Below are 23,943 nucleotides of genomic sequence, written 5' to 3' on the forward strand. Positions count from 1 at the left end.
TTGTAGCGCATATAACCTAACACCTATGTACATGGAGTGCCAGGACTTGAAACCATAATAAGCTGAATGCTCACCTTAGAAACTATTATTCCAGTCATTACGACACAGCTTATTCCTCTAGAGGACATTAACATTTGAAAATGTGTCAACTAGAGTATGAAATTTATCATTATCAGGAACAACCTGCCAACTAATTAGAATACAACATTCTGATTTTCTGTACTCCAGTATTAATCTAATGCTTGACAGCCATTTATATTTTAGGTACTTTTAGTTTCTAGGAAACCACTTTGGAAGGCCAATGTGATTTGTTCTGACACAAAAGAGAAAGATTCTGCAAGCAAGGAGAAAGTGAAGCACTAAATGATTGGCCAAAATGTTGGTTAGGAAGGCTCAATCAGCAGCACAAGCAATGGCAAAACCATTAACATTGCAGCAAAAGAGTGAGGAAGATATCTTTAAAAAGTGTTTTATAAGGTTATGTAGTTTAAAAATGTTCTCTTTTAACTAAAAATACATCAGATGATGAACTTTTCTGGAAGAGTGGTAGTGGCTTATAGCTGGTAACAGTTTAAGAGTATCAGCTTGAATGTTTCTTAATAGTTTGGGAATTGCTGGTAACTTTTCCCATAAATCAGGGTTCATGCTGTCGCTGTGAGTTGGAGCGTAGTATGGGATTTTGTTCATGGCTATACATAGTATTTTTTGCAGCAATACATTTGTTATAGTGGTAATAATTCTGGTAGTCACTGAACAAAAGTTTTTTTTCAGAACATGAATAAATGTCATATATGAAAAAGATCAAAAGATTGAGATGACTCTTACAGTTGGAGTCAGGCTTCCTGAGGATATTTTGGAGTGATTTCAGTGCCTGAAGATTCACTTAACAAATGATGTTGCAAAATGATGTCTTTTAGGGTGTTTCAGGTGATTCTTTCTCTTTTGTTTCTTTTTAAGAGCCATGTCATGTTACAAGTTTAAAAGAAAACATTCTTCAGTTTAAAACTGGAATTTATATTTCAGCTGAATACTCTTTCCCTCAGCTTTCAATGGCCAAGCTTATTTTTCTGTATGATTTGCTATACTTCTCAATTTACCGAAGGCCTTGATATGAAAGAAACATTTGCAGAGAGGAACATTAAATCCTGAGTGGTTAATTATTTGCAATAATTGTGATCTAAGCTGCATGCTTTGCTTTTTCATCACAGCAATTTCTATTAAAAGAAATTAATAAATATGCAGAGCACTGGGATGAAAATGAGTGATTGGACTTGCCAGCACTAGTTCTGCTCTGAGGAGTTAAAATACATCTGAGGAGTACAACTTCAAACTGATGCTTAAAGAGCTGAATGATCCCAGATTAGAGCTTTGCTGTTGAATTCTGCTCAAACCCGTGGTTTTCTCTAAATTACTTTTTTTTTTATTTTAATTCTTCAGGAAGAGAGAGACTGAGAGAATAATTAATGCAAATGGGCAGAGCTGCACAGATGAGTTAATGGAAAGGTAGTGGCAGGAAGAAGGAGGAGAGAGGAGATAATTCCTTCCTTCTCTTTTTGAAATGGAAAAAAAAGAAACAAAAAACTTTAAAACCTCTTCTTAAAGAAAAGGATCGTGCTTCAGAACAGCTTTGAAAACGGGCCTTTATTATAAGGGTTTAATTTATACAGGATGACTGGATGTTATGTGTGCTACAGATGTGAGCACAGCATTACAAGCCCCTGGTTGAAGGGGTAGCACTGCACTGCTCTGGAGCCACCAGCAGCTTGCTGCAGCTGCAGAAAATAGTACGTGTGGTCCAACTGGTGGCCTGCAGGCCAGCTCCAGGCTGCTCTGCCAATCCATCCAGCCCACCAGCTTCTGCCCTGAAAGAAGAGATGAGGAACAGCTATTTTGAGCAATGACTGCACCCTCCAGCCACTGAGCTTGTCCTCAAAGCCAAAACGCTGCTGCTGTTGACAGGAGGTGTGTGCGTTTGCAGGGAAGAGGAAGCTGTTGCTACTGAGGGGCAGATGTCCGTGGGTTTCCTCCAGCACTGTGGGCTCCAGCAGACTGCAATCCATGGCAGCCTGCGATGCTGGTGGTGCGTGGCTGGCCTCAAGGCCGTGCTTGGCAATTACTGCAGTGGCAGGGGAGGGAGAGGGCCAGCCACTGCTAGGGAGGCAGGATGCAGACCGTGGTGGGTAAGGTGGGAGGGAGGAATTGTAAACCCAAATCCGGCACTCACAGCTGTTGAGGTTAGACCACCCTGTGCTATCTACAGTAGCAGGGTTCAGTCAGAAGTAGGCTGTGCCTAGCAGGCATCCATCTGTGCTGTGGCATTGCATTGTCTGAGAGAAACAGTCTGACTGAGCATAGTGTTGTCTTTCTCCCCTTTAGAACTGTCCTGACTGCCCTTACAAGGAAGGAATGTGTGCAACCACCACTGATTCAGCAACCCTTGACACTTGCTTTGGAAAGCTTGTGCCCCTCTAAATTTGGGCAAAAAAGCCACTCAGAGAGTGTAGGATGGGAAGATTGCAGAAAGGGGTGGGTCCAGCAGAGAAATATGTGAACAGACAATAACCTGGCCTTGTGACAGGTGTATGAGGAGAGGCAATGATAATAGAGATCTGTTGCCCTGAAGGTATGCAGCAGCCACAACACGTTGCAGACGGGAGAAAAAAGTCAAAGGTGTAGTTTTAAAAAAATTCCTTTATTTGTATGCTCATATCTGGTCACAGAGTGCACAGAACAGAAAAGAATTTTCCTTGAATCCTATTCAAGGATGTGCAGATGTCAGCACAAGAGCTATGTGCTTTGTCCAGGGATGTTACTGGATGTTGGCATCCTCCTCCCCCAGGGATGGTACGAGGGCGGTGGTGGTGGTGAAGCCATGGACGTGGCATAAACAAAACCTGCCTCTTACATCTGTGCTTCAGGATATGTTCTTGATTGTTATTTATGAGCTCATTCTCTGCTCATCACCAAAGATACCAGCTTTTGCTGTCTGTCATCCATCAGTTTTACAGCAGATAGGACAAGTGCTGGAGCCAGCCTCCTTGCAGGCATGTTGAAGACACCATCTACTCCAGTTTGTAGTGAAAGGAAGAGATGGCAGTGCTTTATCCTACTCTCAACTGTCCTGCTGTGGACTAGGACTAATTCCCTAGTGAAGTTATACCTTAGTGTAAAGCGGTGTATGGGCTGTGAGGATCACATCTGTTGTATCCTATAGGGAGGCAGTTTGTGAAGGGGTTTCTAGTTTCCATGCTTTGGAAGTGGAGAAGGAATCCTGCTGTTAACGACTGCTGTCTGAGCCCTACTAAATTAGAGCTACTTATCTAAGTACAGCAGGAAGACTTCGTTCTTGGCTGGTACAGTAACTGGAAATGAACGATCTAAGTTGCATATGCTCATTTCCAGAATCACTTATCTTCATAGCACAACCCTTCTGCTGGATCCAAGCCCTTCCTTTTTCCCATATCACTATTCTGATTTTTTTCCTTGCCTGGTGCCATGTGAGGGCTGGTAGCAATGGGGAGTGCAGCACAGTGATAGGCCCACTTTTCACAAGTGCATAAAGCAGTGAAGAGTCTGAAGTCAAGAGAGAACAGCTTGCCCCGTTCTTAAGAGCTTTTTATTTTTTTCCCCATGACTTGTCCAGTCCTGCAGAAAGTTCAGGGTTTGTAATCATAGCAGGTGATGGTATGGTCACAGTGTGTCAGGTAATATCAGTGCTGGGAATTTCTTCCTTGTCTGAGTTCATTCAGAGTATGCTGGACTGCTGCTACCAGATCCTATTTTCAGGTGCCAATGTAAGGCACTTTATGTACCAGATACATAATGCAAAATCCCCATAAACAAGTTTACAAACAAGCTCTGCCTGTAAACAAGCAGTAAGCAAGGAGCTGGCAGAGGCCCATGTTATCACTCACCACTCTGGAGTTCCACTGATGAGTTCTCCTGGCTCCATCCCAGTTGAGTGAACACAGTCAAACAGAAAAACCCCACCAAAGCATCTGGAAGGGACTTCTGACATTATTCTTTCACAGCTGCTAAGTCTGTTTGGGGTTTGTGAAAAATTCCTTCAGCTCAGAAGAATGGCATAGTGTAATGCAGTAACAAGCCTTGTGAAGGTTATCAGCAATATGATCAAATCTATCTGTGGGACAAAGAACCCCAGTGTACAGCTAATTAAAACTTGTTTCTTCCCTGCCCGTTCCTGTTCGGTGGTGGATACTTAGGGCAGAGCTGCAAGGTACTGGAGTGGAAAGTTAGCTCTCAATATTTTAAGACCAGCTCTTTTCAAAGCCTTGTAGTGAAAGAAACACACACTTTTTCTTGTGGGCTGCATGAATGGCAGATCATGAAGCCATTTGCAGGCAATTTTTCTCTGCCTCTAAGGTCAGTTATAATGCACACATATAAAAAGGACAAGGTTGTGGTGATTGCTTTGTTGTTGTTTTGTTTGCTTGTTTTTGTTGTAGATTTTGTTTTGTTTTTTAAAACTATTCTTTTTTTTGAACTGAGAATTATGAGATTATTGCAAATGGAATATCTAAAATTCCATTCAGTGGGAAGCTGGATCTCAAATCCATCTGCCATATTGTTTTTGTGCTTATGACAATAATGCCTTTTTCCCTCTCCCTCTCCGGTCCAACAGTTAATTACAAAAAAGGACCATATATTGGACAGGAAACCTGTCAGTTTTGAGGCAAAGGTCATGAATGCCTGTGATTTGGGTGGCATTATGGAACAGCATATGGGGTATTAGGTTGCTCCATGCTTGGCACAAAGAGATAAGTGCCTGTCACCAGCATGTGATTTGTTCCTCCTGGTGCAGCAGTGCTGAGTTTTATTCCTAAAAGTAGAACTTGTGTAGCCCTGAGAGGCGAGTGACAGCCATGCAGTGATCCCTGGAGTAGGGCTGGTCTGTGAATTGTATTAGTAATAGCATTTGTACTGTGGAAACGCTAAGGAGCTCTTACCCTGCTATGCTAGGCACTGCACATATGTAGAGCAAGAGTCACACAGTGCTCCCCAAGGCATGTGAAGGCTAATGGAGAGACCTGGGAAAATGAAAGGCTGCTGAAGGTCATGCAGCAGTTTATCATTTGTGTGGAAGCACAGTGCTGCTATGGCAGCTTCCCTGCTGAATATCTTGAAGCCAAGGAATGACACGGGGAATTCTTCCCTCTCCAGGTGATAGGAAGCAAATGTGGGGTATCAGTGTTTTGTTTGTTTGTTTTTATCATCTGTTGTCAGTATTGGAAATGTCAAGTTCTAGTAGTGTAACATTTTTGACAGATAGTCCTCTACACTCCTTGCTACTCCCTGCTTCCTTCTCTATAGTGGTTTCACACTTGTGGCTGTGGATAGCACTTTTTATCATCTAGTTTCTGATGTGTTTTCAGTGGTTGTGTGATCTCTGAGAGGAATTAGTTGAGATCCAAGGCTGGAATTTGAGAGCTCACCCTTGATTTGGTTAAAGCCAGAAGTTTGACACTGAGTAGGATCGCAGGCTGTGCGATATGAGTACTGATTCCTGCATGCAACTTCTGAGACACAGCATCTCTGCCTTTCTAGGCAGACGGGCAGCTCTGTTTTAGTGCCTCCAGGAGGTGGAGAAGTCACTGTGTCCCTGTGTTCCAATGCAGCAGCACTAATGGCCTACCTTCCCTTTTTAGAAATGGTCACCCGCGTGTCTTTGAATTTGCCTGGCTTTGGCATCTGGCCACTAGATCCTGTCATGCCTTTTCCACTAGATTAATGACACCTTTAGTACCAGAAATACTCCCTTTGTAAGCTATGATTATATCTTATGATACATTTAATAGAGTCCAATTCCATCTTCCTGCCACAGCTCAGACCGCTCAGCTTAAGCCATTGTGCCTTGCAGCAGCCTGCATCTCCGTCCTCCTTTTCAAAGTGGGGATAATGATTCAGAATGTCTTGCCTCCTCTTTTTCTGTCATGTGTTTACTTTACAAGCTGTTTTATGCCAAGGACCTTTTCCTTGTGATGGCTATGTGGAGTTTCTGGTCCATAACGTCTTGACCTGTGCTGGCACATCGGTGTGGTTACCAGGATACAAGTAACAGAATCAAAATAAATACTTTCTAACTCAGAGCTTGCTACGTTCCCCTCAAGTTTTCATTCTCATTCAATTAAGAAAATAGTACATTCCCACAGTGCTACTCAACTCATTTTTTAAAAAAATATCATAATATAAATCATATTTGTATGAATAATTTAATTTCTAGGAAATGCATTAGGGAAACCCGTTCAGATAAAGTTCCAAATTTGCAATAGTAATGATCTGAGAGGAAGAGATTGTTTGCCACAAAGTAAATTATGCATTAGAAGAGCCTTTTAATATTCTTATTTAACACCTAATATTGATATATTCATCGATCTACAGAAACTGCAGTGCAGTAACATTCTAATCAATTAAAAGTATAATTAAAATGAATGCTATGTACAAACCCCAGGCCTTGTGACCATCTATACGTGTAGATACAGTCTTCCATTTCCTTGTGCCTCCATTCTGCAGTGACTGATGCTATTTTAAGAATAAGAGAAACTTCTCTGGGCATAGAGGTTACAGTAAACAGAGTCATTTTGTTGTTAGCCTGGGTTGAGCTGCAGCTGATGCATAGCCTCCATTAGCTCTTTTTAAATAAGTCTGCTTATGCTTTGGCCGAGCACGTAAAGAAAGGCCTGGAAGGAAGGACATCTTTCACACCTATCGCATTCTCTGTCTAAGTGAAGACTGTTCAGTTATAGGGCTGAAAAAGGAGCTGGCAAACTGCAGGCAGCTGGGTTTTCATCAGTGCTCAATGGGCAGCAGCTCCCATGGGGGACTGTTGGCTCTGTAAATCTGCTGTTGTCCTTTGCAGCTCTACTTTTCAAGCAGATAGAGGCCAAGGTTAGAGTAGTTGGATGCTCTACGTTGTGGAGGATCTGCTCTTTTGCTGAGGTTTCTAAAGAGGAGTTGTTCTCCAGGAAATGCTGCCTTGCTTCCTTTCCTGGCAGAGCTGTAGCTGGGTCCTTATACCTGCTCTGTACAGGCAGTATTATAAAACAGGTGAAAATCATTTCCAGCTGTTTCGAACAATTTCAGAATGACTCTCAAAAGCTTCAGCTTCTCAGGAAAACAGCGGTGCCATCTAAGTCACAGACACAGCATGAAGCTGTTGGGCAGGGTGTCTCTGTGCTGACAGTCACAGCACGTGCCCGTGAGCCAACAAATCCATGTGGCACACAGCCACAGCTGCTGCTCCTTCTGCTTCTCTCAGTGTGCAGGGAAGTCCCAGCTCCCTGGACACACGATATGTCAGTTGATGATTCTCTGTGCTCCCAGAAGGTTTGATGTTTGTTCTTTGAATTTTTACTCCTAACAGTGTGCAGACTGTGGTGTGATGTTCCTACTCCTTTGGAGCAGCACTGTGCTATTTATTCTGAAGGAGAAAACCCGTGGAGAGCCCCAACACCTCAGCTTGCACCCTCCACAAGTAGCACAGAGGGAGGGCTGCCAGAAGCACACTGCTTTACAGAACAAAATGATCAACTCATAGTAGCCAGTGTAACTTGTACAGCAATTTTCTCATCTCCATTTTCTCTATAGACCTGAAGTATGTGTAGGTAATTTTCCATTTATAAGCTTATGCATTTGAGGTTCTTCAGCAATTAAAATCCTTGCCAGACCACTCATTAGACTGTGGTAAGAATGTTGAAATATTGCAAAATGGTTGTGACAAGGATCTGCCCATCCTGTCCTTCACTCAGTTTCTATCAGAAGCACACCACTGCTCACTAAGTTGTTTCCTTTCCAGTTCTTGTCTGGCAGTTTTTTTTATACTTAATCACTGTTCAGCAGACTTGATGCTGCTATCTCTAACACATAGGGCCCAACCTGGATGACTTTGTGACATTTTAATCTTTCTTGACAAAAATATCAGAGAAAGCCCCCAGACAATCCATGCCCCAGGATTTAAGAGAACTTGTGTTGCTGTCCATCCCCAGCACCACATAGCTCTCGATGAACCATGAACTCTGAAACAGTGTTGGCTACCAATTCAGATTATATTCTTATTTTCTCTTTTCCAATGGCCTGTTTCAGAGGGGAGAGAAACCAGCAAGGTACAGATAATCTCAAGTTTTTGGGCAGGGGTAATTTGGCATGATTAAAATCTGTTTTAATGTAAAATAGGGAAGAGGATAGGAAGCAAGCTTGTTCTGGCACCTTGTATTTTAATCTGAGAACCCAGAGCACTTATCCTAGGATGCTTTCAATCTCGCCCCTCTCAACACCTTTAGGATATGTCAGGGATGTGCAGCAGTCTGCGCCTGCATTCTGCTCTGTAATGTTTCATGGCAGAAGTTCAAGAGATCTCTGGTTTTGATTCTTGTTTTGAGCACAGTATTTATGGCTGGGTTTGCTTGTAAAAAGAGCCATGCCTTTAAAGGTTATTTTAGGTTTTCTTTTTTTTTTTTCTTTTTCTTTCTTTTGGAAGAGTTTTGCAAGAGTATCTTGAAGAGTTTCAGGGCTCTTTCTTTCAGACTGGTTTGCTAGTAAAGCTGACAGTAAATGAACTGGGATCCAAGCAATACTTTTCAGTTCAGATACTTGTATCTGAACTGTGAGACCAGTGAGCTACCTCAGGGAGATTAAATGCAGATCCCTTTCTTGACACAGCTTCTAATAAACAGAAATCTGGTTAAAAACAAGCAAAGTACAATCAGAAAGAAAAAGTTGTCCCTGTCACGTTTGTCCAGAGCTCAGGTCTGCTTGGGATATTATTTAACAGCCAAGCTGGAATGTTTGGTCACAAGTAGACAGTTTAGGTGGAATTTCCTTCCATTTGTCATTTGGTGTTAGTTGTTCCTGCTGTCTGGTGGTTGCACAGAGTATTGTATCATCCCTAGGGCTGTGTTTTATGAGTTCACTAAACTTAAGTTTGAAGAGTTTTCCAGCCAAAAACTATAGCTGAAAGCCAGGGTTCCTTGAAGGAACATGATAGCAAATAGGGATGGATAACTTTCATTTGCAGCTTACATTCTAAGTCCATGTGATTTTTTTTTTTCTTTTTTTTTCCTTTCCTATCCTCCTTCCTCCTCACACGCACCCATGAGCCCTGGTTTGAAATCACCCATATGAACTGCAGATCATAGTTGCCCTACCAGATGCATCATGCCTGTGGCTCAGAGGGTGGGAGGAAGGTGGGGGTAGATAGAGGAAAACAGAATGGAAATCAGAAGTGCTGGAAACAGTTTGCCAAACTCTTCTCTTTTCACGTGTATACACTTTTTCCTAGTGCACTGATACTAAGGAGCAGAGTATAGGTGAGTGCCCCAAGAATGAAATTAGTAACTCATCCTCGAAACTGACTGCAATCAGAGCTCTGAGTGAATTTCTGTGGCCTCCAAGTCTGAAAGATATCACAATTACTACGCAAGTTTCTGTGCAGATCTCTGATCTAGGTGGTTTTATCTCAAGAGCTGCTGAGCACTGTCAGGATCCCCTAAACTGATGGATCTGCTTCTGCATCTCTATGTCTTCAGTAACCACTGTGTTAGGAAATTTTAGTTTTCAGATTGATCTGCTTGAAGGTAGTTTGTAGGCTGTCCTCTAGCGTCAGGGCTGTGATATGTAAAGCCATTATTGCAGGTAGCTAGTGGCTTTTTGTTCTCTGATTCATTGGGTTTTCATCCCAGTGGGTTGTGCTTGTTTGTATTAGCCTTCAGATTGCCATTTTCAACTAGAATTAGATCTTTTCTCTGCGAAGAATATTCTAGCAATAACAACAGCAAAAACTTCATTGAAAACTTTCTTACAGCTTTTAGTGGGAGGATTGATTAATAAATTTTAAAGTTTAAAAGGGAGTTTTGTATAGGTGGTGAGATGAATCATCATCTGGGAGAGAAATTTAAGAAGTGCTAAGGGATTTTCGGAAAACAATTTCCGATGAAAGTGGCTGTACTTTCTTTTTCTAAGCATGTCTACCTTGTAATTTAACTCTTCTGGCTCCAGAGGACTCGAGGCTTTAGGAAGAGCTTCTTTTACCTGAAGAACCAGTTAGTAGTAGAGTAAGTTCTTTCAAAATCTGAGGGAAAGTGAAGTCTGCAGAAGTCTTACGTGTTTATGGTACATAGTGGGTTTGGTTTTTGTTTGATCTGGTTTTTTTTGTTTGTTTGTTTGTTTTTTGAAAGAGTTTGTTTGCTTTCTTGTTTGTTTGAGGAGTATGTATCTTCCTTTTGTTCTCTAGACTCTTATTATCACTGTTCCTTATCATCAGTGCTGTAGGAGCAGACATTTTGCCTGGTCTGGTTAATTTTCACAATGACTCTGAAAGGCTGAACAAGAATAATTGTAGGCTTTTACTAACTCCTTTTCAGGTTAGGCTCTGGAACAGTGTCAGCCCTAGCATTCACTCTGGAAGGAGGAGGTCTGGGTTGGAAATTGTCCCAGGAACTCCCACTCCTTGGGCTGATTGGAGTCAGACCTGTTATCCCTGTGCCAATATCGGTCTCCTGGGGCACTTTCTGCATTACTGTCAAATAATAAATAACTTCCTTAGCGCTATGCTGCAGTGGCCATCTTAAGAGAATGGGAAAACCTATGGCTCACAAAGTGATAATCCAGTCCATTAGACCAAAATCGCCTAAAAGAATATCACAAAGTATTAGAGGATGGATCTGAATTAGTCACATAAAATGTCTAATGACCACTGCCAAAACACCCTACTTAAATATCCCAATAAGTTCTCTTCACTCTTAAATTCCCAGGTTCTTAAATTTTAAGACACTATTGTATGCTGTCAGCAATACTTCTGTGTAGGATGCTGAGTCAGCAGGGACTCTTTTTTCTAGAGGAAAATGTTCTGTGCCGGACCCCTCTGTTTTTAAGCAACTTGGAGCTCCTAGCTCTGATTTCCTAAGGAATTTGTCATTGCCTGTGGAAGTGAAATACAACTTATACATCCCAAGCAAATCTTTATATTCCTCCCAGATATGAGAATAACTTGTTTGCTAACAAACTGAATCGTGGAAGGCAGGAGAAAGTAAAAATGAGATTCTTGGCCTGAACTTCAAGATCTTTCTGTTTTTAACATTACAGGATGTTGTGATTTTTACTGTTAGCAATGTGGATGCCATAAATAAGTGTGTGGTTTATTTTGATTTGTATTACATGCGGGGGTGACAATCAAAATAAATTCCACTAGGATTAGAAATAATTGTGCTGGGCACAAAATGCCTTGATTCTCACATAGTAAAATCAATGTTAGAACATACTAGGATTAACTAATGAAATAAAGTCCATGTTGGCAAAAGAAGAGAATATCCTCATTTCAGTACATACAGCTGCATCTACCCATTGCTTGATGCCAAACTTAAGGATTTATCCAATATCTACATCCAAGAATTATCAGTGTGAGTAGATGCACCTGCAGTAGCTTACTTGCTAGCTGTGTAGCTGCTCTGTTTATCTACATAAGCTGGGCCAGGATTCTGTCCTTTTACTTGGCAGCCTAAAAAAGCCATATTGCTCTTTGGTGCCCTTAATGATTTCTGACCTGACCAGGTTTGTGCTAGCACAAATATAGCAGATCACCACAACTGGGATTGCAGCACGGCCTCTAAGTGCATGAACAGGAGTTGAAATCAGTAAGATCATGTGCTACCTTGAGATCATGGCACTGAAGGAAGCAATGGATAATTCTCATTTTTGCTGTAGGACTAACAGTCTTGTTCGAGTGTAAATTAAAGGCTGTCTGCAACTATTCTTGCAGATTAGATCTTATGTTGAATTTTGTATATTTTGTTGTCTATTTTTCTATTAGTGCTACAGGAAAACATACATTCTCAGACTGTAGATGTCTTTGTTGCTTCAAAAGCAGAAATCTGTTGCCTCGTATGTTTAAAAACTGGTTACAACTCTTTGGTTTCCTTTTTTTTTCCGAAGGGGAAAAACACCTGGTTGAATGAGGTAGACGAGTTTTTCATGAACCTTATTAACTCCATAACAAAGCTGGAATCTGTCAAAAATTATAAGTGTTTGAGAAGCAGGTCTGCAAGGATTTTTTTAAACTATTTTCTAATATTGTGCTCCGAACATCCCTATGCATTGCAGAGACAGTTAGAATATGTTTTCAGGTGGGAGTAAACGTGAATTCCTGCAAAGAAGAAAGAGGGAGAAAATGTTTTGGATAGGGATAGTTTTTCCATAATGAACAAATGATTGTTTTTATAAATGTTCCTAGGAGAGAAACTGAAGCTCTTCCTTAACTTGGATTCGGTGACAAGAAAACCCCATCCAAATGGATGCTATATCTAAACCTAGAGCCCAGGGGAATTAAGACAGAGCAAATATCTCAGCCACAGAATGTACTTCCATGAACTTTCATTGCACTCAGGCCTACTTGTACATTTTATTTACATATTAACTTGAGACAGTGAGACTATAAAGCCTGCCAGCTAGCAGGACTTTTCTAATCTAACATCATGAGATGCAGTAAACGCACCTAAATATTTTAGTACCTTATTAATGTCGTAGTCCCTGGAAAGGTCTGTTACAGCAAGCCTCTGTTCTAGGGAGGTAATGTGTTTGGGGACTGGGCGTGAGAGAGGAGATGAGAAGACCTGCTTTCTGTTCCTTGCTCTGAGTGGTTTGGTGAGCTTGGAGGGCGTATTTAATTTCCTTGTGCTTTTGAGAATTTTTGGGGGAAAGTATTGTGTGTTAGAAGGGGATTTGTAATCCCTCTTTAATATTTGTGCATGCAAATTTATCCAGAGCTGCCATCTGCTTCCTTCTGCAGCACCTGAATTATTTTCTCCAAGTAACTGGGATCAGGTATGGTTAATGCTATTGCTGACACTCTGAATTTGTGTAAGAAAAATCTCTGCCAGGAGCTCTGGATGCAAACACTGTTATAAAATTTCTTAAATGAGTGCTATCACAGCTATTCAACAGTATGTACAGAGATAAATGTGGTTAAAATATAGTAATTTGAAGTGAGAGTGGGTTCTAGCCCTGTAGCCTGGAAGGCTGCATTCTAGATTTGGCTTTGATGCCAGAAATCAGACAGGTCTCTTGAAAGTGCAAATGGAAACCTTGGACCCCTGTGAGACAGGATTTTCCACCTCTTGTCACAGACAGTGCTTGTGCATCCCCCGTCATTCTTCTGAAGCAGCTAATCAGAAAAGAGAACCTACAGAACAAGTGACTCTGATTTTTTCCCCTATGCCTTTTTTCTTAGCTGACATCTGACCAGACCTGAACATGTGTAGCTTGTGAGCTTTGGAGGGGTAAAAGCACAGGTGACTCTGTAGGAAGAGGAAGCAGGTTAGATTTTTAATTTAATTTAATTTTATTTTGCTCTTTCTGTATTAGTTTTGAAATCTTTACCTCGTGGAAGGAGTCAATCATTGTTGATTTGGGACAGGAAGATAAAGAGGGTTACAACCCAAGGTGAATCAACCCAAGGTGAATCAAACGTGAACAACAAGAAACTTCAGCACAAATTCTGCTGAACAGATCTGTACTCTGCTTCCAAACTGTGGGGTGGCTTTTATTTTTATTTATGTATTTTCATAGTGCAGCTCCTATGCCTATTTGACCTGACAGAAAACCAAAAGAAAATCACATGCAGTAATAACAATGTAAGAGGTGGATCACTAAAAAAATACTGGAAAAAATGGATGCTTTCATAAGACTGGTGCATCTTCACCATCATCTGCCTCCCAATTAAACACAAGCATTAATCTACTCAGGAGATCACATACAAGAAGAAAGACAATAATAGCTCTTGCCAAACTAAGGGGGAAAAAATAATCCATGGCAAAAGGAGTGACAATCCAAGCAAAAAGCCAACACTTTTGCCTCTGGCAGTCAGGCAGGTTTTGTGAGCATTTCCCATCCCTTGGCCTTAAACTAACTAACTAAATAAGTACATCAACCACCCTTATTAACAAAGACTAGGAAGCTGGTAGTTGTAATAATATTCCCCCTTCACCTAGAGCAGGGGTTCTATTCTATTTCCTTTCACGTATATGGCAAAGGTCAGCTACTGAGAGCGCCTTGTCGTTGCTGCTGTGAGCGCCTGTGTCTCTCTATTACTAGCTACTACCATTTCAGTCCCAAGTGTTTATTTTTTTAAGGCTTCAGCATCCCAAGCTTATTGGGAGGAAATATATCAAAAAAGCAACCCACAAACAAGGTTAAACGCACAAATAAAGATGGAGAGAGAAATAGAAAAGGGAGGAGAAGAGGGGAGGGGGGGGGATCAGTCCAATTTTCTTTGGAGACGAATCGCATTGTTGGGGCTGTCTGGCGGTGTTCCAGGGCTTCAATTGAAAGCGAATTTCTTTTATTGAATTCCATCCAGAGATATCATAACCTCAAAAGGCTACTATTACCCAGAGGGTTTCACATGAAACCATCTGAGCGTGACTTTTGAAATGCAAGAAGTCACAATTGCCATTTGACAACATGGGACCTGTCAAGGCCCCTCTTTCCAGACAGGCAAGTTGTTTACATAATCCTTCCAGTCCCATCCCCGCCCCCATGCTGAGGTGAAAACTCTTCCAGTGATGGACTTTCTTCCTTAGCAGGTGCTGTCAAACCAGTAATAAAAAAATTCCAGATGAATTCCGTAAAACCATCCCATACCTTGATGAATAAGACTTAAACATCAGCTTTATGAATGCACGATTGGAGGGGAATTGAAAAGGCAGCTGGAAGACTTCTGGGTTTCTGCAAATCAGGTCCCTCTTACTTTTGTAAACGAATCATAAAAATACAAAAATGAAATAGGTGGTCAAAGATCAGGATAGTGGAGAAAGAAACAAAAAGTGGAACGACAAACCTCAGTGAAACCAGAGGGCAAAAGAAGACTAGCTGTGATACTTCCAGCTGGTGAGAAGTGTCAGGCACAATCAGCTTCCCCTGATGATGGTGAGAGTGAAACGTAGGTGGCTGCCACAGGCAGGGATGCTGTCATGTACCTTTCCCCTTAATGAGGTGAATGGAGCGGCTGAGGATGGGCAGCATCCTTCCACATTGGTAGGAATCTTCTTTAGTGGGTTCTGAAGGTATTTGCTTGCTTGCTGGGAACTCTGACTGGAATCCACAGATATTAAGATAGCATGTGTGTGTGTTTGCATGTGAGTTCATGCACACGCATTTTCAACAGATCACATTTTGTCTGTGGATAGTCTCTCTACCCAGAGAGCACATTGTGGGGTAGTAATGATGCTCCCAGACTTCCTAAGAGGTTTTGTTATGAGAGGAGTCAGTGTACGGGATGTACAACGTTTGTCTTTTTGCTGCGAGCAAATGAAACTAGGAAAAAAATGAAGTGGTCATGTTTTGATAAAAGCTGCACTCACACAGCCAGAGTGTGTCAAGAGGGTGAAGAAGTCTGCAGTGAAAAGAGGAGGAAGTCGTAAAGCATGCAGTAGGCAGGCTACATAAAACAGTCGGGGGAAGCAGATGGAAATAAACTTGACTAAGATCTGGTAAGAAAAAAATACATTAAAATGGCATGTGGGAGAAATTGATTGAAAGGCTAAATGGAGTACAACATTTTCCTTGTGTGCAGTCACAACATGGAGTCCTTGGAGGGATGGGGGAAGCATGGGTTGACAGTGGTGCAGTAGTGGACAAGCTTGCTCGGAAGTCTTTTGGCAGCAGTTTGAAACTGGCAACCAAAACAACAATCTGCACTTAGTTGCACTATGTGGGTGAGAAGGTAGGTGTCATTTATGATTCACTGCACAACAAAATCCCTGGTGGAGATGAAAAATCCCTTTGAAAATGCCTTCTAGGAAAAAAAGAAAAGAAAAAGAACGGTAAATGAAACATTTGTCTTCAAGTAGGAGAGACAAGATGTAGGTGAGATAGCGATCAACCTGAATTCCTCAGTACGCCCACAAGCACTTGTAATTTTTGTGCAGCAGAGTGTGAGATGAAGACAAGAAGTTTAGTTGATGAACACTTCTCAGAACAAAGCATTTAAGAGCACGGGTGGGACAGACTGGTGGGTGACGGATGAGTTGTAGATAGGTGGTGGAAGTACAAATGTTTTGTGAAAAACAATGTAGGGTCCTAGAGAATGGTAAAATCCCAACGCCCCAAAAGCCTAAATGAGTTGTTTCTTTATTTCTGCTCTTCCTACAGAGCAGCTTAGATTGTAGAATTACCACAACTTGAAAAGTGGTCTCAAAACTTTCAAATGTGCTCTTTCAGACTTCCTGTGTAAGAAATTAGGCTGACAGACTAAAAGGGCTAAAGAAAGTAGAAGGTAAAAAAGGAAGCGAGACTCTGGTCGTTTGCCAAACCAAAAGGAGGCACTTGGAAAAGAACACCTGATGTTTTGGAAATCGAAGGAGGCTTTCTTATAAGAGTAAAAAGAATTTAAAAGAAATCATAAAAATGATATGGGCTGAGATTCTGTTGGCAAACCTTTCTCCAACGTTGTGTTCCCTGTATAGACAGTAATTTATTAAAGGCGACTCAGAGCCAGCCTGCTACTCCAGGTCACTCAGAGGCATCAGAAAGAAAACACGAAAGAACACTAGGCAGGAAAAATATGCCCTCAAGCAGTAACAAATTATTGATGGTAAAATGCCTTCATATCTTAGGGCTCCATTAAGAGGCTTTGGAACAAAGACTTCTTTAAGACTGTTGCAGAAAAGAGAACTGCTGGCTGCTGCCTGTAACTACAGGGATGCAAGGGCAGGCTGGAGGAGCAGCGTACAGAACTGCAGTCTGCTCAGGAGAAAGAAACTATACTATGTATATATTTCATAATGCTGAGTTGCAACTATCACCTTAGAAGCCCAGTAAATCCCAAAATATGATAACACACAGCAACAGCACAAAATATGGGAGTTGTGGTGCTTTGTAGAACGGAGGTCTGTGGTTTGGTTTTTGTGAAGTACATCCTAGTCAGCTCTAGTACAAGTATTAAAGCAGAAAATGAGCTAACTGATTTAGTGACAGGTGCAAGTTTGCTAAGGGCTGGGAGCCTACAGCTGTTAGGCATGACAATCCTACTGAGGTTCTGTCTTCTGACTTCATACAGCAAGGACTGTTGTGGTTAAAATAATAATAAAACCCCATGGGTTACTTTTTTCCCTGTACATTATGTAGGATATTGCACTTAAATATGATTTGTGAGCATATTTTTGTCACACAAAATAGCAGGCAGATGGAAGAAAACAGATATTTTCATATTGTATTTGTTATTATTAATACACTAATATGTTACTGTAATGTGTTACCATTGCATGCGTGGTCTATCAGTGGTCAGCAGATGAAAGCCGAAACATCACAAGGCAGTGCAGTAAGTCAAGCAAACTCAAATAAGTGTTGATCTGCCTTGAAACTGGATAGTTTTGTTCTGACTATCCTAAAAGAAATAAATAGGAATTTCCTGAATGAAAAGTTTGTTTTTATAGAAACTTCTTCTTGAACTTGAAGGTCTTGTTGGAAATTTCCCAGCCACATGAGAGCAGTATGATTAAATCTTGGACTCATTAAAGCTAATAGTGTTTACTGTAATTTTATCTGATAATCCCACGTATCACGTAGTGTTTCAGCAGGTGCTTGCTGTAGCTCAGCTGTACGTACAGTCCAGGTGCTGTCTTTTTGAACTGGTTGAAAACAGAAATGAAGAGGTAATTACGAGACAGGTCAGTAATTCTGTCTGTGCACTTGGCAGGGATTCACTCATTTGTATGTAAAACCCACCTGGTAAGTACAAAATGGTGTTCATTAGCCAAGTACTTTTGGATGTAGGCAGAATGCTCTCTCCTCCTTCATTCCTGGTCTGCTGCAGAGCTTCTTCAGCACAAGAAGGGTTAATAAAACAAGAGGGAAAACCCTTACAGCTGGAGCTGTGCAGAGCATCCCTTCTCTTTGTGTGTGAGTGAGAGAGCATGGCACTGTAACAGCAAAACAAATGCTCTCAGTCCTCTGTATTGCCATTCAAAGTGTAGCACCAAGCCTCCCTGCACACTGCCTGCGTGCTGGAAGTGGGCATGTTGCATGCTGCAGTCAGTCAGAAAGCAATGCACTCAGTGTACGTGTCCCAGGAGATGCAGAAAATCAAGCCGCTCGGTGCCGTACCTCCTCCAACTGCTTGTTTTCACTCAGGTTTCTGTGCACTGCATGGGGCCTGGTTTGTGTCTGCTGATCTCAGGGGCGAAGCTGGCTGCTGATTTCTTGTCTGACAGTGCTGGCATGGCACTGTCTGCGGAGCTTCTTGATTGATCAGTCATGGCTAAATGAGTGTTGCAGTTCTTGGTGGCAGAGGTGGCTTTTGTGTGATGCATTTCTTCCCTTCAGATTTTAGAAACTATTTACTCTCAGAGGTGAGGAGGAAGCAATTAATTTTGAGTGTTGTAAAGCTAAGAAAGAAGAGAATGCTGACTTATGCCTATCCTTAGAAATCTTTCATCAGTACCTCTTTGTATTTCTTGATACCTGTCTAAGTGATAATTCTGTGGTAAATTGTGCTTCAAAGCACCGTTCTCTCTTGCAAGATGAAAGGTTTCTGTCTCTGGACTGAAAACAGCACTTTGTTTTCTCTGTAGATTTTGTGCAGGCCACCTTCTGTTTAGCCCACAAAATGGAAATAAATACATGGGTGATTCCCACGTTTGGGAGTGATACGAGCTGGATCATTTCTTTTCTGAGCAAGGAGTTTATATACCCAATAGAGAAATACAGTTCAGAACTGATGGTTTATAAGGGAATGGTAGGGCTGTCCTGCTTGTACAAGAATTTCTCGTTTGCTGGAACGCAGGGATTTACTCATTTTGCAAATGTGGTAGCACAGCACCACAGCCTCCAAAAGTAGGAGTGGCCCAGAGGATGGGAGCTTCAAAATATCAGCATTCATTTTTTTGCTGTTGGAATTAGGTTGAGCTGACATAGCTCAATCTATGGCAGAGCCTCTTTGCTGTAAGTGGTTGGGTTGCAAAGGTGAAGCCAGAAAGTGAAGTAGAGCAGTAAATCTTATGGTTGGTATTGTGTAGAGTAGCCTTTCTGCGTTCTAGAACAGACAGCCTGGGCTTGCCTTAGCCAAAAAGGCAAACATCTCATTAATTCGTTTCCATCACCACTGTGCTATCAACAAGATATGAGAACAGAGAAATGTGTTTTTTGTAAAGCAAAGAGCAGAGCAGCAACGTACCTCCTCTCAAACAGAGCGTGTGGGAGTGCAGCAGCAAAAGGTATCTGAAAAAGTGCCATGTTAATGCTTCTTGCCTGCTGGCAATATATGCTGAAGTAAACAAGTAAACAATCCTGTAGGAAAGGTGGTCCCAGGGTGGAAAAAGGGGGCTCTTAAACCCCGGCCTGGATGAGCCTTCAGATGGAGCCAGGAGACACGGCTTCGCACTGAGCGACACATGTTGGGATCTGATAAAACAGGATTCACATGGAGTTTCATGGCAGCAGGTTACTCAGCTCACTTGATCATAATTCAAGCCATTTGTGTAACTAATTACGCTCTCAGATGTTTGGCAGAACAAACTAATCAGCCGTTTAACAGCAGAACAGCTTCTCTATGGCTCAGCGTGGATCCGAGGAATTCTCCTGCAGTCAGAGATGCAGCTCCCATCTCTGTGCCTTTGTGTTAGCTGTGAGGATCAATAACCTTTTGGCAGATCTACGTCTTTACCAAATATTTCAGCAGGAAAAAAAAAACGTGCTCGGAAAAAGGCATTCTTGGTCAGTTGTTGCACATCTGGTTTAATGTCTTTACGGTGAGGCACTGTACCAAGTCAGCATGTGTTCTGCTAATTCGGAAACTGTGTGAATCAAACAGGCTCGTGGATGAATGGCCCACGATGCGCTTTGAAGGAATTGTGATCTCTCATGCTAATCCAAGGCCACTCTAGGTTAAACAATCACACATAAGTTGCCTGAAAGATGAACCTGACGATGCAGTTGCAGTAGCTGGTTTTCAGCTTTTATATTTCAATCTCTTTTTTTTTCTTTTTTCTTTTTTGTTCAGGGAGGACTGATGAGACCTACTGGCCCTTAATAGCATGGTTCTATAGCTCTGATCCTTAGCTGTTATTAATAGGTGTGGTTCTACGGATGTCAGTGCAGCTGCTCTAGTTCATACTTATAAGGACTGTAGTTTCCAGATGCATTTAGAAACCCAATTTCTTGATTTATTTAGGGAAGAACTAAGCCTGATATATGCTGCTTCTCTCTCTCTAAAGGCTGAAAACCATCACTGATATAAGGCTCATAACTGTATCAATAAACCACTGAGCAGGTTGAGAGAGGCTCGGGAAACTGGCTGTTACAAAGGAGTTATTTGTTTTGTTTCTTAATATCTCCTTTACAGGTCTCTGAAAATAGTATTTACAGTGAAGGTGCTGGGTACATGCCTAGTTCCACAACTGCAGAATTATTATATTAATGCTATTTCTAACACATCTTGTAACACTCTGTTACCTTGTCCTTTGAACAAAACAAAACACAGGTACAGTTAATGACAACATTTGATGAGAGCAAGATTGCGATGAAGACAAGGAATAAAGGAGATTATCTAGATGCCTGATTCAGAGTGGAAGCAAATCTGTCATTTTGTAGGATAGTACATTTCCTTAGCTTCAAGTTTCAGAAGCTTTGTTTACATTTCAATGCAATGTAATAGACATAAAAAGAGGAATGTGTTTCCAATAGAATTAAAATCTTTGAAGGTATTTTACAACTGTGAACAGAGGTGAGGATGACTTTGTTTGGTCTCTGATACACTTACTGGGAAATAGCTGCCTCCAGGATCTGAGTACAGTTTACATACTACTTCTTTTTGTTAAAGATCTCAGTTTTCTTTGTGTGCTATGAAAGGTTATCAGATGCTTCTTTGAGTTGAACTAAAGAGCAAAAAATCTGCCCTGGGAGCCAGGATCTCCCTGGCATTGTAACAATGTGGCTTCCACATACTGGCACTCTGCTGCTATTTTTCAGGTAAGCTTACAGGTGGAAAGCTTTCATTGGAATGTGTATCTAAGGAGGTAGGCCAGTGCATTTTTTATGTCCCAATATGGAGGAAAATAACACACAAAAAGACTCTTTTTACTCCTAACATATTTGCCATGCAGAAAGCAGCTATGTACTTTCCTCTACATACTTTGCACTGTGACTCACAAAGCCTAAAACTGGGCACAGCCTCCTCATTCTCACTTCAAGGTTCTCATCCATGTATAAGTAATGGAAAACCACATACAGGAGCCCATGGACCATCTTCCTACTGACACAGCTGGAGTTTTGGGATGGCTCTTTCTATCTGTCTGCAGCCAGGACCTACCTGCATAGGATAAGTCCTTTTTTTCTGTTTTTATTTCTTTGTTCTCTTTTCATCACACCTTGACAGTATATATCACTAATAAAACACTCAGCTTTTGTGTGAATCACCCTGTCTTACTTTATTTCTTCTTTATTTTTCCCTTTTCTCTTTATTTCTTTTCTCCTGATCTGTTCTCTTCATTTGTCTGTGAATACTACAGCAGAGCTCTTTTCTCTGCTCTAGTCACCCCTAACCCATAAAATAAACTACTTTTAAAAGGGCAGGTAAGAAACAATAATAGATGGGCTAATAAAAGGTACTGTCTCTTCCTGCAAGCCTTCCTTCACTTCAAAACAAAACAGCAGTGTGATAAAATAAACTGCTGTTGCCATATATTTTGCTAAAGAATCCTCTCTCTTTCCCAAGAGGTGACACAGTTACGGTAGCTTTGAATTTGTTGTAACTGAAGAACTGACCTTTAGATCTCTTAGTTTGGAAAACGATCATTCTGGGATGTTCCTGTAAGTATTTTCTATTGACGGCTCAGCTAAGAGAAAGGAGTGAATCTATATATTATTATTTACTCACCAGAACACCGTTGTGATCTTTCTTGCTTTTCCCAGGTCCTTTATTCACCTGGAGTAGATCTTGCAGAAGCACAAACAGACTGTAGAAGAGCATTTGAGAGGGAAATGGGCTGTGTGGTTTCTCCATCACTCTTGCTGTTAAGCTGAAGCTGTGTCCACATCTAGCTCATGATTAACGTGCCACTGCCACCATGTGAGAACAGCACCATTACTGGGTTCCAAAGCCAGCTTGGAATAGCATTGTTTTTATTTTATTTCTAAGAGTATATCCTCAGGAAGAGAAAACATTGTTTTAGTTATGTATTCATAACAGATAGGAAATTTGTGTATCCATCACAGCATGAACAAAGCTTACAATTTTAATATCTGTTAACAAGCCAAGATAAACCATGTATTTGTCAATTGGTGTTTATCTACGCTTGCTAATATGTATTGATTTCTCTTTCTCTAGGATTTTACTGTATCTCAGTTTTGATGTAATGATTGAAAGAATGTTTTTGGAGGGAATGATTTCCAAACCAGTAAGTTACCTGGAAATCCAGGCACTGACTGCATACTGCCTGCTAGTACCGCACTTTTATTAGCTATCACTAAGCTGAAGCAAAACCTGCAGATCTGTGCTACTGGGTACCTCTGCTTGTGACATTTGAGGCTTAATTTTTCAAGGACCTTCATACCAACTGTCAGTGCAGAACTGCAGGGAGATTTGAACTTGCTAGCTGGTCTTCCCAGGATCTCTCTTCTCTGCTTTGGTAAAGTAAATGTGGGGAAGATGGGAAACAGAATCCTCGTATACTGAAGGGTTACTTTTTGTAGTGCCTTGAGTCTTTAAAAGGTCTTGTAATGCCAGTGAAGCAATTTAAATTGCAGAAAATTATTGTGCTCTTATTTTTTACAGTCGTTTACATGTTGCTATTTGCTTTTCAGAGATTCATTTCTTTTTGTCAGTAGCATTTGGGGCTTGAGAGCATCATATGTGACAGTGGAGCTGTCCAGTAGTCTTGTGTAAACTCCTAGATGTCTATAGTGAAAGTGCCTGGCTTTTTTCAGGGCAGCATTTTATTCTTCACCGGATCAAATTTGGCTTTCAAATGTAGAATGTAAAAGTGGAGGTTGGCCAGAATAAAACTATCTGGACTTGGAACAGGCATGGGTCACCAAAAACATGGGGCTTTCTACCTTCTCGCTGTCTCAGGCTACTTTTTTTTTCTGCTCGCTTTCTCTCTCTTTACATTCTACAGTTTTTTTTCCTATCTGTATTGGGATTTTCGTCCTCTCTGCTGCAAAACACTGTTGACACTGGCCTGTAGCTTGTGGGGATTCTGGGCTCTGCTGGCACCATTCACTAAGATAAAAAGCGACAGCTCGGGAGCCCCCTGTGCACTCTGGAGCTTTCAGCCTGCAGCACAGGGCAGTATATCAAACACCAGCAGGCCAGCCCCTTTTTGTTGCATTAGCCAGTCAAGCATTTTGTGCTGCTGAATGTCATCTTATTTAACATTTTGTTAAACAACTTCTAAAGGTCTTAACAATATGACAGATGGGCTTTTGAATGGACGCTTTAATGGCTGAGCATTAGTTTGCTTTGGTTTGATAGTGTTTATTGTTAGTTAAGTACTGTTTAAATAAATCAGTCTCCCCCCTCTCTCTTTTGCAATGCAGACATATTGAAGAGAGGGTTTTATTCTTCTTGCAGTGGGTGTGTGTTTTGGTCTGTCATGGAGAAAAGATAGATGTTGGTCTCAGTTCCAGTCAGTCTCTGCCTCAGAGGATACAGCTCCAAGGTCTGAATCATGTCTGTTAAGGTGTAAGTTTCTTTGTAGTGGATAGCAGAGATAATTCAAACATAATCTATGATTTGGAATGGCATTTATTTATTTATTTATTTTTGCAGTATTTTCCCTTAACCTCTTACGCCTCACTACTGTTACAGTTGAGCCCATGTTGAGGTGACAGACTGAGGGAACCATATTCCTTCTTAAGGTGAGAAAACCAAATTTACATGCAGGCTGTCCCTTCAGTACGCACAGACAAACTACCCTCCTTCAAGCTGCCTCAAATCTC

This window comes from Meleagris gallopavo, chromosome 2 (assembly GCF_000146605.3).
Source record: "Meleagris gallopavo isolate NT-WF06-2002-E0010 breed Aviagen turkey brand Nicholas breeding stock chromosome 2, Turkey_5.1, whole genome shotgun sequence".
Classification (NCBI taxonomy): domain Eukaryota; kingdom Metazoa; phylum Chordata; class Aves; order Galliformes; family Phasianidae; genus Meleagris; species Meleagris gallopavo.